The sequence below is a fragment of the Lissotriton helveticus genome, chromosome 2_1, assembly GCF_964261635.1.
Source record: "Lissotriton helveticus chromosome 2_1, aLisHel1.1, whole genome shotgun sequence".
Taxonomy (NCBI): Eukaryota; Metazoa; Chordata; class Amphibia; order Caudata; family Salamandridae; genus Lissotriton; species Lissotriton helveticus.
The window spans coordinates 455,087,344-455,098,701 of NC_136059.1; the positions used below are offsets into that span (position 1 = coordinate 455,087,344).

At 44.9% G+C, this 11,358-nt stretch overlaps 1 non-coding gene and 1 pseudogene across 1 annotated transcript; both read left to right on the forward strand.

Annotated features, from left to right (window-relative positions):
• The first annotated feature begins 825 nt into the window (after nt 1-825).
• On the forward strand, nt 826-972 carry LOC144820519 (U1 spliceosomal RNA; annotated as a pseudogene).
• A 9,475-nt stretch (nt 973-10,447) lies between these two features.
• Nucleotides 10,448-10,607, forward strand: LOC144820522 (U1 spliceosomal RNA). The gene has a single exon (XR_013607823.1). It is a non-coding gene; the product is annotated as a U1 spliceosomal RNA (small nuclear RNA).
• The last annotated feature ends 751 nt before the right edge of the window (nt 10,608-11,358 follow it).

Genomic DNA, 11,358 nt, shown 5'->3' on the forward strand with positions numbered 1-11,358 from the left:
ATTGTAAATGGTTGTAAAACAAACCCCTTTCCTATCCGGTCTGGGGTAAGACAAGGCTGTCCACTCTCTCCACCTCTGTTTGTTTTGGTTATAGAGCTACTCGCTGAGTACATCAAGAAGAACCCGAACATCAGAGGGATCCCGACATCCGGCGACGCAAGATAAGAGGTCAAGTGTGAACTGTACATGGGCAACGTCACCCTCTTCTGTGCGGATGGGAAATCAGTCCAATCCTTGCTGGAGGCGTGCTTGGATTTTGGCAAGGCATTAGGGGCTAAAATCAAAGTGGGCAAGTCGCAGGCGAAACTCTTCAGGCGATAGGACCTCTGCAATGAGCCTCTCCCCTTTCACATTGATTGTCGGATTGATGAAGATCCTCTGCGTCTGGGTTGGAGGACCAGGGGTGGCTGCGAAGAGCTGGAATGAACGTCTGGCCTAGATGAAGCAAAAACTGGGCCTCTGTGGTGTGAAGGACATTCTCCTGTATGCCAGGACCCACCTGGTGACCAACGGTGAGAGGTGGTGAGCAGGGAGGCGTGCCGCAGGGTGTTGCACAGCCTGCTAGGAAACTACGCATTCATGGACGAAAAGGAAAGTGAGGAGGAGGAAGAACTATAGATCAAACCCCTCCTTCCCTACTGTACTTTTTCAAATGGCGGCCTACTTAAAACCGTAACAAACCTGCGCATTGCAAATAATTCTGAAATGCCAAACTGAAAGAATGTAAATGTGCATTTTAAACAAAGTTAAAGTGGACTGCCCTCCCTAAGAGGAGAGGTACCACTTCCTTAAAAACTATGTATCGCAAACTTTTAAGCACTTAATAAAAGTTTTTGACAAAAAAAAAGTGGTTCTCCCAGGGTGAGGCTCATCCATTAAACTTCGGATGTGCTGACCCCTGCGATGTCACCAAATGCTGGATACTCGACTGCATAATTTCTGGTAGTGGGGACTGCGTCGCGCTTTCCCCTGACCTCTGGTTTCAAGAAAGACAAAAAGTAAAAAAATAAAAAGGAGTCTGGAGCATCCTTTGTCGTCTCCTCTGGTCTGTGTACAGGGTGGTGTAAGCTGGATTGGATTGAGCCTGGGAATGATGGGATAGCTGCAGCCTCCCACTCTGGGGACCTATTCAGAGACAGGGTAGTAGGCCCTGACCAGGTGACTTGTCTGCTGCTTTCAGTCGCAACCCCTGGGGCTGTGGGCTGGCTGCCAACCTCTTGCCTCGCCCTAGCCTTCCCGGGCCCATTCTCTGACTGAGGCACCCAGGCAGTGGCCCGGCAAGGCTTCTGTCACGTTTGTGAGCTTTCAGGAAGGCGTGAGGAGCTCAGAACGAGAACCCCTGCTCGCTTGCTTGCAGGCCTGTCCCTGGCTTTCAGCCACAAGCAGTCAACTGGGGCCTAGCCAGGCAACAGGCACTTCCTACCCCTAGAGTGAGCCTCAGTGGCAGCTCTTGAACCTCAGAAGCCCCAAATCTCTTCTTCTGGGCCCAATATCGGCCCTCTTGTGTGCTTGCTGTAGCCTTGGCTTTCCCACCGTGTATGCAACCTGCAGCATAGTGAAAGCAGGACCTTGATTGGCTCTGCTGGTGGGCGTGGGCATGCACATTTTTCTGGCTGGTCTTGGTCTAGAGGAAGAGCGCTTCGACTTTACAACTTGCATGTCACAGTCTGAAAGAGAGGCTGAAGTAAATAAAGAGAATGAAGTCATTGGCCCTCCTGATACTCCAACCCTGCTGGTAGACAGAAAACAACCTGCCTCTGGTTGTCTTTCTCAGAAGCTCCCTGGACAAACTACTTTAAAGTTACCAGACTCCCCTGCTAACACTGCGGCTGCCCCCAGGGATGGTGAGACTCTAGCGCAGCAACCCGCCAACTCCATCAATAGAAATAATGACAAGCAGATAATACCTGTTTCAAATACGGTCAATGACCCCAGTAATGGGGATCCTGGACTCCCTCTTAGCATTGTCACCGCTACAGGAAACCAGATTTTACGTCCTAATAGACTGGGTGATGCTTTACAGAATGGTTCTGATATGGGTCCCTCATTGCCCAATGAGGGACCGCTTTCCGATTGTCTCAATCAGGTTATGGCAAAGGCGCAGTCATCTCACCTGTCATCACTTTCACTAAGTGACAACACCAATGTTCTCCCTAAGGAACAGAGGCTCAACAGGAATAAATCTGTGTCTGTCGTCAACCCTCCTACCATTTCGTAATCCTGCAGAAAAACCTAAGGGTTCTGGAGTACATGAGTCTTCATCTCATGAAGGCAACAGTTTATATGCTACCCCTGATCTCTTTCTTGTACAAAGTCAGGATGCTAATACCATATATATATATATATATATATATATATATATATATATATATATATATATATATATATATATATATAATGTTGATTCCTGCCAATTCCGATTTTGCATCCATCTTCACTAGTAAACATGAGTCTCCAATTCCAGCCAGTGATGCTTTGGCAAAGATTGACTATGCTTGCAAAGCAGTAGAACCGTCCTCTTTCTCTGATTCTGTTGTAGCTGGTATAGTAGTTGAGTGGGGTAAAGAAGATGACATCCCAGCAGACGAAATTGAAGTGGCCATGAATTTTTCCTCATCTTTAAAAAGGAAAGATAAAGAAGGGGATGTTGCAGAGTCTGGAGCGGACAGCAGTGACTCTAAAGAATTTGCTCATTCGGATATCCAAGAAAAGTAAGAAAATAGACTCACATAAGATCTGACAATGTATGTAGTTTTTTACTTTTCTCTGATGCTCTTTTTAGGTAGCATCAATGTCAGATGTTTAGGCAATGCTAATAAGTGTGGTTCCGTTTTTGATTTCCGAAGGCATCAAAATATTGACATTATCTTTTTACAGGAATGTGTTATACCAGAGGCTACAAAAGAAAAACTTTTACAGGACAGATGGGGTTGTGGGCAATCTGTTTGGTCTGGCTGCAATTTAGATAGGAATGCAGGCATTGGCATACTTTTCCGTGACTCCACTTTTAACATTCAGAAAGTTAATCATATGGCTAAAGGCAGAGTGTTAAGTGTAGATGGCACGTGGAATGGCCATGATGTACGCCTTATTAATGTACATTGCCCCACATCACTGACTTATAGAAATGATATTCTGAATGTATTGCCCTAACTTCTGTTGTGTAACAAAAATGTTTTTATTGGTGGGGATTCCAATTGTTTACTCCATGCCAATGACAGCGTTTCTCAATCTACTATTCGCTTAGGTAGTAGTTCAAAATTGCTTTTGAATTTAATAACTGATTTTAACTTACAGGATGCCTACAAGGTCCTTCACCCTAATGACCCAGGATTCACTTGGTCTATTCCTAACTCTTTACCTGTGCAATCTTGTGCTTGGTGTTGTTTGCGTCAGCCTCCCCGGTCCACCAAAGCTGCCATGCTGTTTGTGTGGAGGGAGTAGACGCTTAGAGCAGGGGCACTATCCTCACTTTCGGTGGGACACTCGCGAGCGGCCATTTTGAGAGGCTCTCGCTCTAGTGGTTCCCCGCATTACCTTACTTAAATCCCATGCAGCAGTCGCGCAGTGGACGTGCGCAGCGGGCCCGCCGATGGCGCGCCAAAGGCAAACCCGTCTGCGCCCGTCCGCGCCCGACCGGGACCAGGGGCCACGAATCCGGGTTATGCCCACCTAACCTATATTTATAGTGCCCAGACCCTACTAAATCTGCGAGGAGCACTGGACACTAAATGCCTACACTCACTGGCCCTTGCTAACAACCCTACCAATTGTTCTTACTGCAATTTTAAATTACAATCCAGTAATATGGGTACTAAGAAGGCTATGCCCCCCCAAATTTTATCTTCTAAATTGCCTCTCTCTTTCCAAACATTCAGTTGAACTAGCTCTTCTCGTTGAAGATCTCAAACCGGACGTTCTTTTTCTAACAGAGACTTGGCTGCAGGATGAAGTCGACCCAGCCATTACTCAGATTCTGCAAATGGGGTACTTAATACATAGAGTAGACCGCAAATCAGGCAGAGGTGGAGGACTAGCGATCATCTTTAAAGACAACTATTGCTGCCGGTCCTCTATGGAAGACATACCCGATACGGAAAGCATGTCTTTCTCCCTACAACTCTCACCTACCCACACCTTTACTGGCTTGCTTTTAAACCGTTCCCCTGGGCCTTTAGGTCAGTTCCTTAACTCACTCCCTTCTTTCATTGCTGATTCAGCCTTAACCTCGTCTAACTTCACTGTATTAGGCGACCTCAATATCCATCTAGATGACCCATTTGACCACATGGCAAAAGATTTATTAGCGAGCCTCTTAGCGCACCAATTCGTGCAGAAAGGTTTTGCCCCCACGCACATCAAGGGTCACCTTCTTGATCCGGTGCTTAGCAACGACCAGGATCTCTCAGTAGGATCTCCTATTCCAGTCCCTTGGACTGATCACCTACTAGTCCCTCTGGTCTGGGAAACCACCATCCCCCTCCCTGCGCAGAACCTTGCCCCTCGGCTGGAAAGGAAATGGGCGAACTTGTCCCCCAGCCGGTGGTCGGCGACTCTAATGGCCACTATTCCTGATGCTGTCTCTGATCCAGTAAAGGGAAATAATAATTTTAATGCCTGGATCCAAAATTCACTCGACATCCTCCTCCCAAAAAGACCTGCCCGGAAGACCCGCAAACATAAGTTGGCTCCTTGGTTCTCCCTCAAACTACAAGAACTTAGACAAATCTGCAGGAAACTCGAAAGGAGATGGAGGCAGAATTTAGCTATTGAAAGGAAAAATGACTATAGAGAGGCAATAAGAAACTACAAAGCTGAAATCAAAAACGCCCAATCCTCCTTTTATGAGGAGAAGATTGGTGCAGCTGCGAACTCACCTAAAGAAATATTTCGTATTGCCGAATCCCTGATCTCCATACCCTGTAAAGCTTCTAATCTAGAAGATACACAAGCTTGCTGTGATAATCTGGCCAAATACTTCCACCAAAAAATTCAGCCGATATCTCAATCCTTCCTCCCACATCAGAGTGGGTCTATAGTTCCCAACAACACGAGTTCATCCCCCAACCCACTGTGCTCACTAGCTGAGTTTCCCTTGTCGAATGAGTTGACTCTGAGTACTTTGATGTCCAGGGTCACTTCTGGCTCACCCACGGACCCTGCCCTTGCACAACATCTCACCTCAGTATCGGAAGTCATCCGTCCAACAATTCTACAGATCCTAAATGCTTCTGTCACCATGGGAAGGGTACCTTCAGCCTGGAAACGTGCTCAGGTCAGAGCCCTTTTAAAAAAAAAAAACTTGGATGTCTCAAACCTGGCCAATTTTAGACCTATCTCCCTTCTCCCTTGGTTGAGTAAGCTGGTTGAGAAACATATCAACCTCAACTTAGTTCAACATTTGGAATTAAATAGTCTTCTCCATGAGTCCCAGACAGGGTTCCGGCCAAAGCTTGGGACAGAGACTGCCTTACTGGCAGTAACGGAAGAGGCTAGAAGGCTGGTAGACCAAGGCGGCTCAGCAGCAATTATTTTGCTGGATCTCAGTGCCACTTTCGACACTGTTGATCATGCCATCCTGCTTGAGCGCCTGCACAACCTTGGAGTGAAGCACAGGGCCCTGGCTTGGTTCAAGTCCTTTCTGGAGGACCGGTTATTCCAAATTATTGAGGATACAACTTCATCCAATCAGTGGCCTCTCAGATGTGGGGTCCCTCAGGGTTCTTCCTTGAGCCCCACATTGTTTAATACCTATATGGCTCCACTGGCAGGGATAGTTCTTCCATTCGGCATTCAAATCATCACCTACGCAGATGATACCCAACTGGTGGTTGCATTAAACCACCCTGAAGGTTCATCTGGCGCCTTGGGCAATTGCCTACAGGCGGTAGCTGAATGGATGGAATTATCCCATCTCAAACTAAACGGGGACAAGACAGAGCTAATGTTTGTGGGCAAACTACCCTCTCCTTTCAGCATACCATCTTGGCCGCCCTGTCTTGGCAGTATGCCCACTCCTAAGCAGCAGATCATGAGTTTTGGCATTTGGCTCGACAACTCCCTTAGTTTCAACTATCAAGCTGCCAAGCTCTCGGCCACCTGCTTCGGTCTGATGAGGATGTTACGGAAAATTCTACCCTTACTTTCTTTTCTTGCACGTCGGATCATGGTGCATGCCCTCATCTTGTCTCGACTGGACTACGGGAACGCCCTATATTTGGGCGCTCCCTGTGCCACCATAAAAAAATTCAGGTAATCCAGAACTGCGCAGCCCGTCTACTCTTGCAGAATCCTGGTAGGCAGTCTGCGAGCCCTGCTCTGAAAACACTCCACTGGCTCCCCGTTCAGTCCAGAATACGTTTTAAGGCCATGTGCCTTACCCATGGAGCCATTCGGAAAACCCACTCATTTGTGGTTCCCTACTCTCCTGCTAGGAGCCTTCGCTCTAGCGAGGCCTTTTTGGCCTCCCCTAGGAGAGTCCGCAGAGCGAGATGGGGGGGTCGCTCCTTCTCAATAAACGCCTCCAACTTGTGGAACTCCCTCCCTCTCACCCTACGTAGGGAATCCAACTTACAAATCTTCCGTAAGTTGCTTAAAACCCACCTTTTTAACGCTAGTTTGACATTCCTGGTTAACTCTGTCCTGCCTGCTCACAAGCACTAGGAGGCCTCCGGGTAGTTGGCGCTATAGTAATCTTTTTTTCATTTCATTTCACTTCTACCATGTCCCGGATTGATTTCATATTTACCAACTCTTTAGATAAGATTACATCAGCAGAAACTAGACCTGTTTTCTTTTCTGACCATAACTTGTTAAAGGTTGGCCTTTCTGTGTCTGCTGTCCCGCAGCGCGGGAAAGACTTTTGGAAGCTCAATGTAAGACTATTAGAAGACTATTAGAAGACAATTCTATTTGTCAGAAGTTTATTACGCACTATAAAAACTGGCAGTCCCTTCAGATTTTATTCCCAACATTTACGGATTGGTGGGAGGACATTAAAGCCCGTACAAAATCCTTCTTTATCCGAGAAGGGATCAGACTGGCAAGGACCAGAAGGCACAAAATATACAGTTTATAAATACAGTTACAAAACCTCTCCTGCCTGTTAGATTTGGGTTTTAATGTACAAACTGAATTCCTCTCATGTAAACAGACACTTTCCTCACTTTATTCTGAGTATACTGAAAGGTTAATTATACGCAGCAGAGCAACATTTTTTGAAGAAAATGAAAATGAAAAATGTTCTTGCTTCTTTTTCTTAAAGCCTAAATCTGGGGGTAGAATCTTAGACTCTGTCTCTGACTCTGCAGGCACCAGGCACACCTCTACAGATGGGATTAGTAACTTGTATGCCAAGAACTCCTGCGAGGAGGCTACAGCCAACTTTTTTCCTCCAACATTTACAGTCTTCCCTTTCTGCAGAAGATAAAACAGCCATGGAAAGTGATATTATCTTGGATGACATTGAGAGGGCTATGCGAAGTCTGCCTAAGGGGAGAGCACCAGGATCTGATGGTCTCCCTGTTGAGTTTTATGCAACTTTTTGGGATTTTATTTGCCCAGACCTTCTGCAGGTATATTTGCACTCTTAGTTTTGGCTCCCACCCCAGCTCACTTTGTGGTGGAAGTATTAAACTTCTTTATATAAAAAAAGAAAGGGGACAGGCATGATTTTAAAAATTGGCACCCAATTAGAGTATTAAATGCTGACTTTAAGATATTATCCAAAACATTTTATTTCAAACTCAGACCAGTGATTTCGACTGTTATCGCTTCTTATCAAACCTGTGGTGTTCCTGGCCGTAAAATCCAGGATAACTTATGCTTGTTTAGAGATTTGCTATATTATGTGGAGGACCGTGGTCTACCGCTCTGTTCATTAAGTTTGGACCGAGAGAAAGCTTTTGACAAATTGAATCACTCTTTTCTCTTTAAGGTCTTGAAGAAAACGAACTTTGGGCAAAAGTTTTGTTCATGGATTAACCTTTTGTATAATGATTGTTACAGCTGTGTGTTGGTTAATGGAAACCCCACTGACCCTTTTCCTATCGACTCTGGGGTACGACAGGGCTGCCCTTTGTCACCGCTCCTGTTTATATTGGCTATTGAACCTTTCCTGGCCACTATAAGAAATAATACAATCATCAAGGGTATTCCTCTCCCGGGTAGGATGGGTCGCTCAGCTGTCTTATGAGCTTATATGGATGATGTTTCTGTTTTCTGTACTAGCAATGCCTCTATTCGCCAAGTGCTATGGTTTTGTAACCATTTTTTCTTTGCAGCTGCAGCCAAAGTCAATGCTACTAAAAGTGAATGTTTATATATTCAATGGAAAGAACCCATTATGGATTGGGGCCTTAATGTTGTACAAGATCGTATCAAGGTACTGGGGATTTTCTTGGGGGAAGGTGACACTTCGCATAACTGGAATGACTGCATGACTAAAGTTAAACAGAAAATTGCCTTTTGGCGTTTGAGATCGCTTTCCCTGTCTGGGAAAATATTTGTATCTAAAGCTGAATTGCTCTCTAGTCTCCTTTATGTTGCCATGATTTTCCCTATGCCCCGTTCCTGTCTGACTTTGCTTCAAAGATGGATTTTCCAGTTTATCTGGGATGGTAAACATGAAAAAGTGGCACGTGCTAAAATGTATAAACCTTGTTTACAGGGTGGTAAGAATGCTCCCGACATTGGGCTTCGCATTTATTCTGTTTTTATTAATAACTTGATCAAAGGGAGTACCTGTCCAAATATAGAGGAAAGGAAATGGACTTACTTTTGTAGGTTTTGGCTCAGCTTTACAGTATGTAGGGTTGGAGTAAGGATGTCTCCAACAATACTCCACACTCAGAATCCTGCCCCTTTGTCTATCATTTTGCTAAGAACTATATCAAGAAACACAACTTGGGCCAGATTCCTATTGACTTGGTGTCGCCAAAATTAATCCAGAAAGCAATTTGCGATCACTCTTTGATTCCTGTTGTAGGGTTTTCACCTAAAACATCTAAAGAAATATGGGCCAATGTTTCTGCTAAATATTTGTCTAATATCCATTGTGATCTTGCAAGGCCGGTGGTACAAGGTTGTTTACCTTTACAGTTGTTTTTACATCAGAGGAGAATGTCTAGGTCCCCTCTTTGTGTTAGAAAAGGGTGTCTCCTAGATGAGTCTATAGAACATTTATTCTGGAACTGTATGATGGCGCAGGCCGTTTGGGATTTGACTAAGGAATGGCTTTCCCTCCTTAATAATGATGATGGGGCAGATGTATCAACATCCGTGTTTGCGATTCTAAAATAGTGATTTTTTGAGAATTGCAAAATGGGATGTATTTAAAAATTTGCAATTCTTTTGTGAATTCTTAATATTCCTTAATTGCGATTAGCAAATTGCGAAATCGCAATTAAGGAATACCTTCCCATTCATTTCTATGGGTCAGGAGGCCCATAGGAATGATTGGAAATTCATTCTCAATTTGCGATTCGCAATTTGAGAATCGCAAATTGAGAATAGTTTCAAGGGTGTAAGGGTGTCATAAGGACACCCTGATGCACCCCTGTAATGAACATGTGTGCGCATATGGCACCTTTACAAATGCAAAAAAGTGCATTTGTGAAAGAAATTGCAAATTACCACCAACTCGAAGTTGGTGGTAATTTGCGATTTCATAATGAGAAATCACACAACTTGGGTGCTTGATACATAGCATTTAAGGAATCGCAATTTGCGATTCCTTAAATGCTTACTCAAAATTAAGGGATCGCAAATTGTGCGATTCCTTAATTTTGCGATGAGAAAACAGCTCATCGCTTTGAGCGTTTTTTCATTTGCAAACGCTGTATATTTGCAAATCGCAGCGTTTGCGAATGAAAAATCGTTTGATACATAAGCCCCGTAGTTCTCACAAAGGAGATTGTTCTTTTTGGCTTAATGAGATCCAGCTTTCCTTGCCATAAACTTTGGATTGTTGTTAATTGCATGAAAGATGTGCTTTGGAAGGCTCGTAACCTCCTCCTATTTAAAGGAGTAGATCTTTCGCCACCTGTTGTTTATGCTCTAGGTCGCTCTTTGGTTCAAGACTATTTATGTAAAGATATAGTTGAATGTGGGAAACAAACTACATACTCTGTTCGGGTATGGGATGACAAATAAGATCCAAGTAATATCTTCTGAATTTCGTCACTCTCTCTGTTATTTTAACCACACTGAAAATGACTACTCTCTGGTTATTGTTCTAAGAATCAGCTTTATAACGCCTTAATTGCCTTTATTAGCATATAAGTTAACTTTTATTGTTCTACTCTAAAACCTATAAAGATTTTATATGAACTCTGTTGACAACACTTGATATGTACACCATTGTGCTGATATTGCACTGCGTGCAGTCTACACATGGTTCATTGTAGTGCCACCTGTTCAAGGACTGGCTAACTTGTAATGTCTTTTTATACTAATAAAGGTTTTTGAAACACAAAAAAAAAAGGTTCTCCTGGGGTGAGGTTCGTGCATTGTACTTCGGATTTGCTGACCCCTGCGATGTCCCCAAATGCAGGATACTCAACGGCATAATTTCTGGTAGTGGGGGACTGCGTTCACTCTTTCCCCTGATCTGTGGACTCAAGAATGTCAAAAAGGAAAAAAATAAACAGGAGTTTGGAGCACCTTTTGTTGTCTCGTGTGGTCCGTCCAGGGTGCTGTAATCTGGCTGGAATGGGGAGCGGGCAAGGGCTAATGACATATGCATGCAAATTTACCAGTCTGGGGGATGCTGGGTTAGGGCTTAGAAACGTGCTTCTGGGCCAGATTTTGACCTAGAAAGCCCTCTTCTGTGCTTGCTGTAACCATTGCTTGCGCACAGTGTGGAGGGTCTGACAATTCAGCTTTTGGGCCTGTTTTTGACCTGCCAAGCCCTCTTGTGTGCTTGCTGTAGCTTTGGCTTTACCACTGTGTGAGCAATGTGCAGCATAGTGAAATCGGGGCCCTCATTGGTGCTGCTGGTGGGCGTGGGCTAGGGGATGCAAATTTTGCTTGCCTGGCGAGGCCAGTGGGAAGCCGCTGTGGAGCTGCGCGTATTGCAAAGTGGGCACAAGGGCCTTAGTTGGTCACCTTGCGCCTCCATGCCCATGCTCTGCCTCGCCCAGCCTCAGGCCTTGCCTGAGTTAATACCACCCTCGCTCTGTGGGGAGATGCCTAGAGGGCCACCCTCGCCCTCTCCCCTTCCAACTCATACTTATCTGGCATGGGAGACACCATGATCACAAGGCTGCTGGCTTCTTTGGAATTCCTGTATCTGAAGATTCCGCTCTCCTCGGCTGTCATTCCATTCTCTTCAGCTGAATGCTTCCTGGTCCTTTTCTT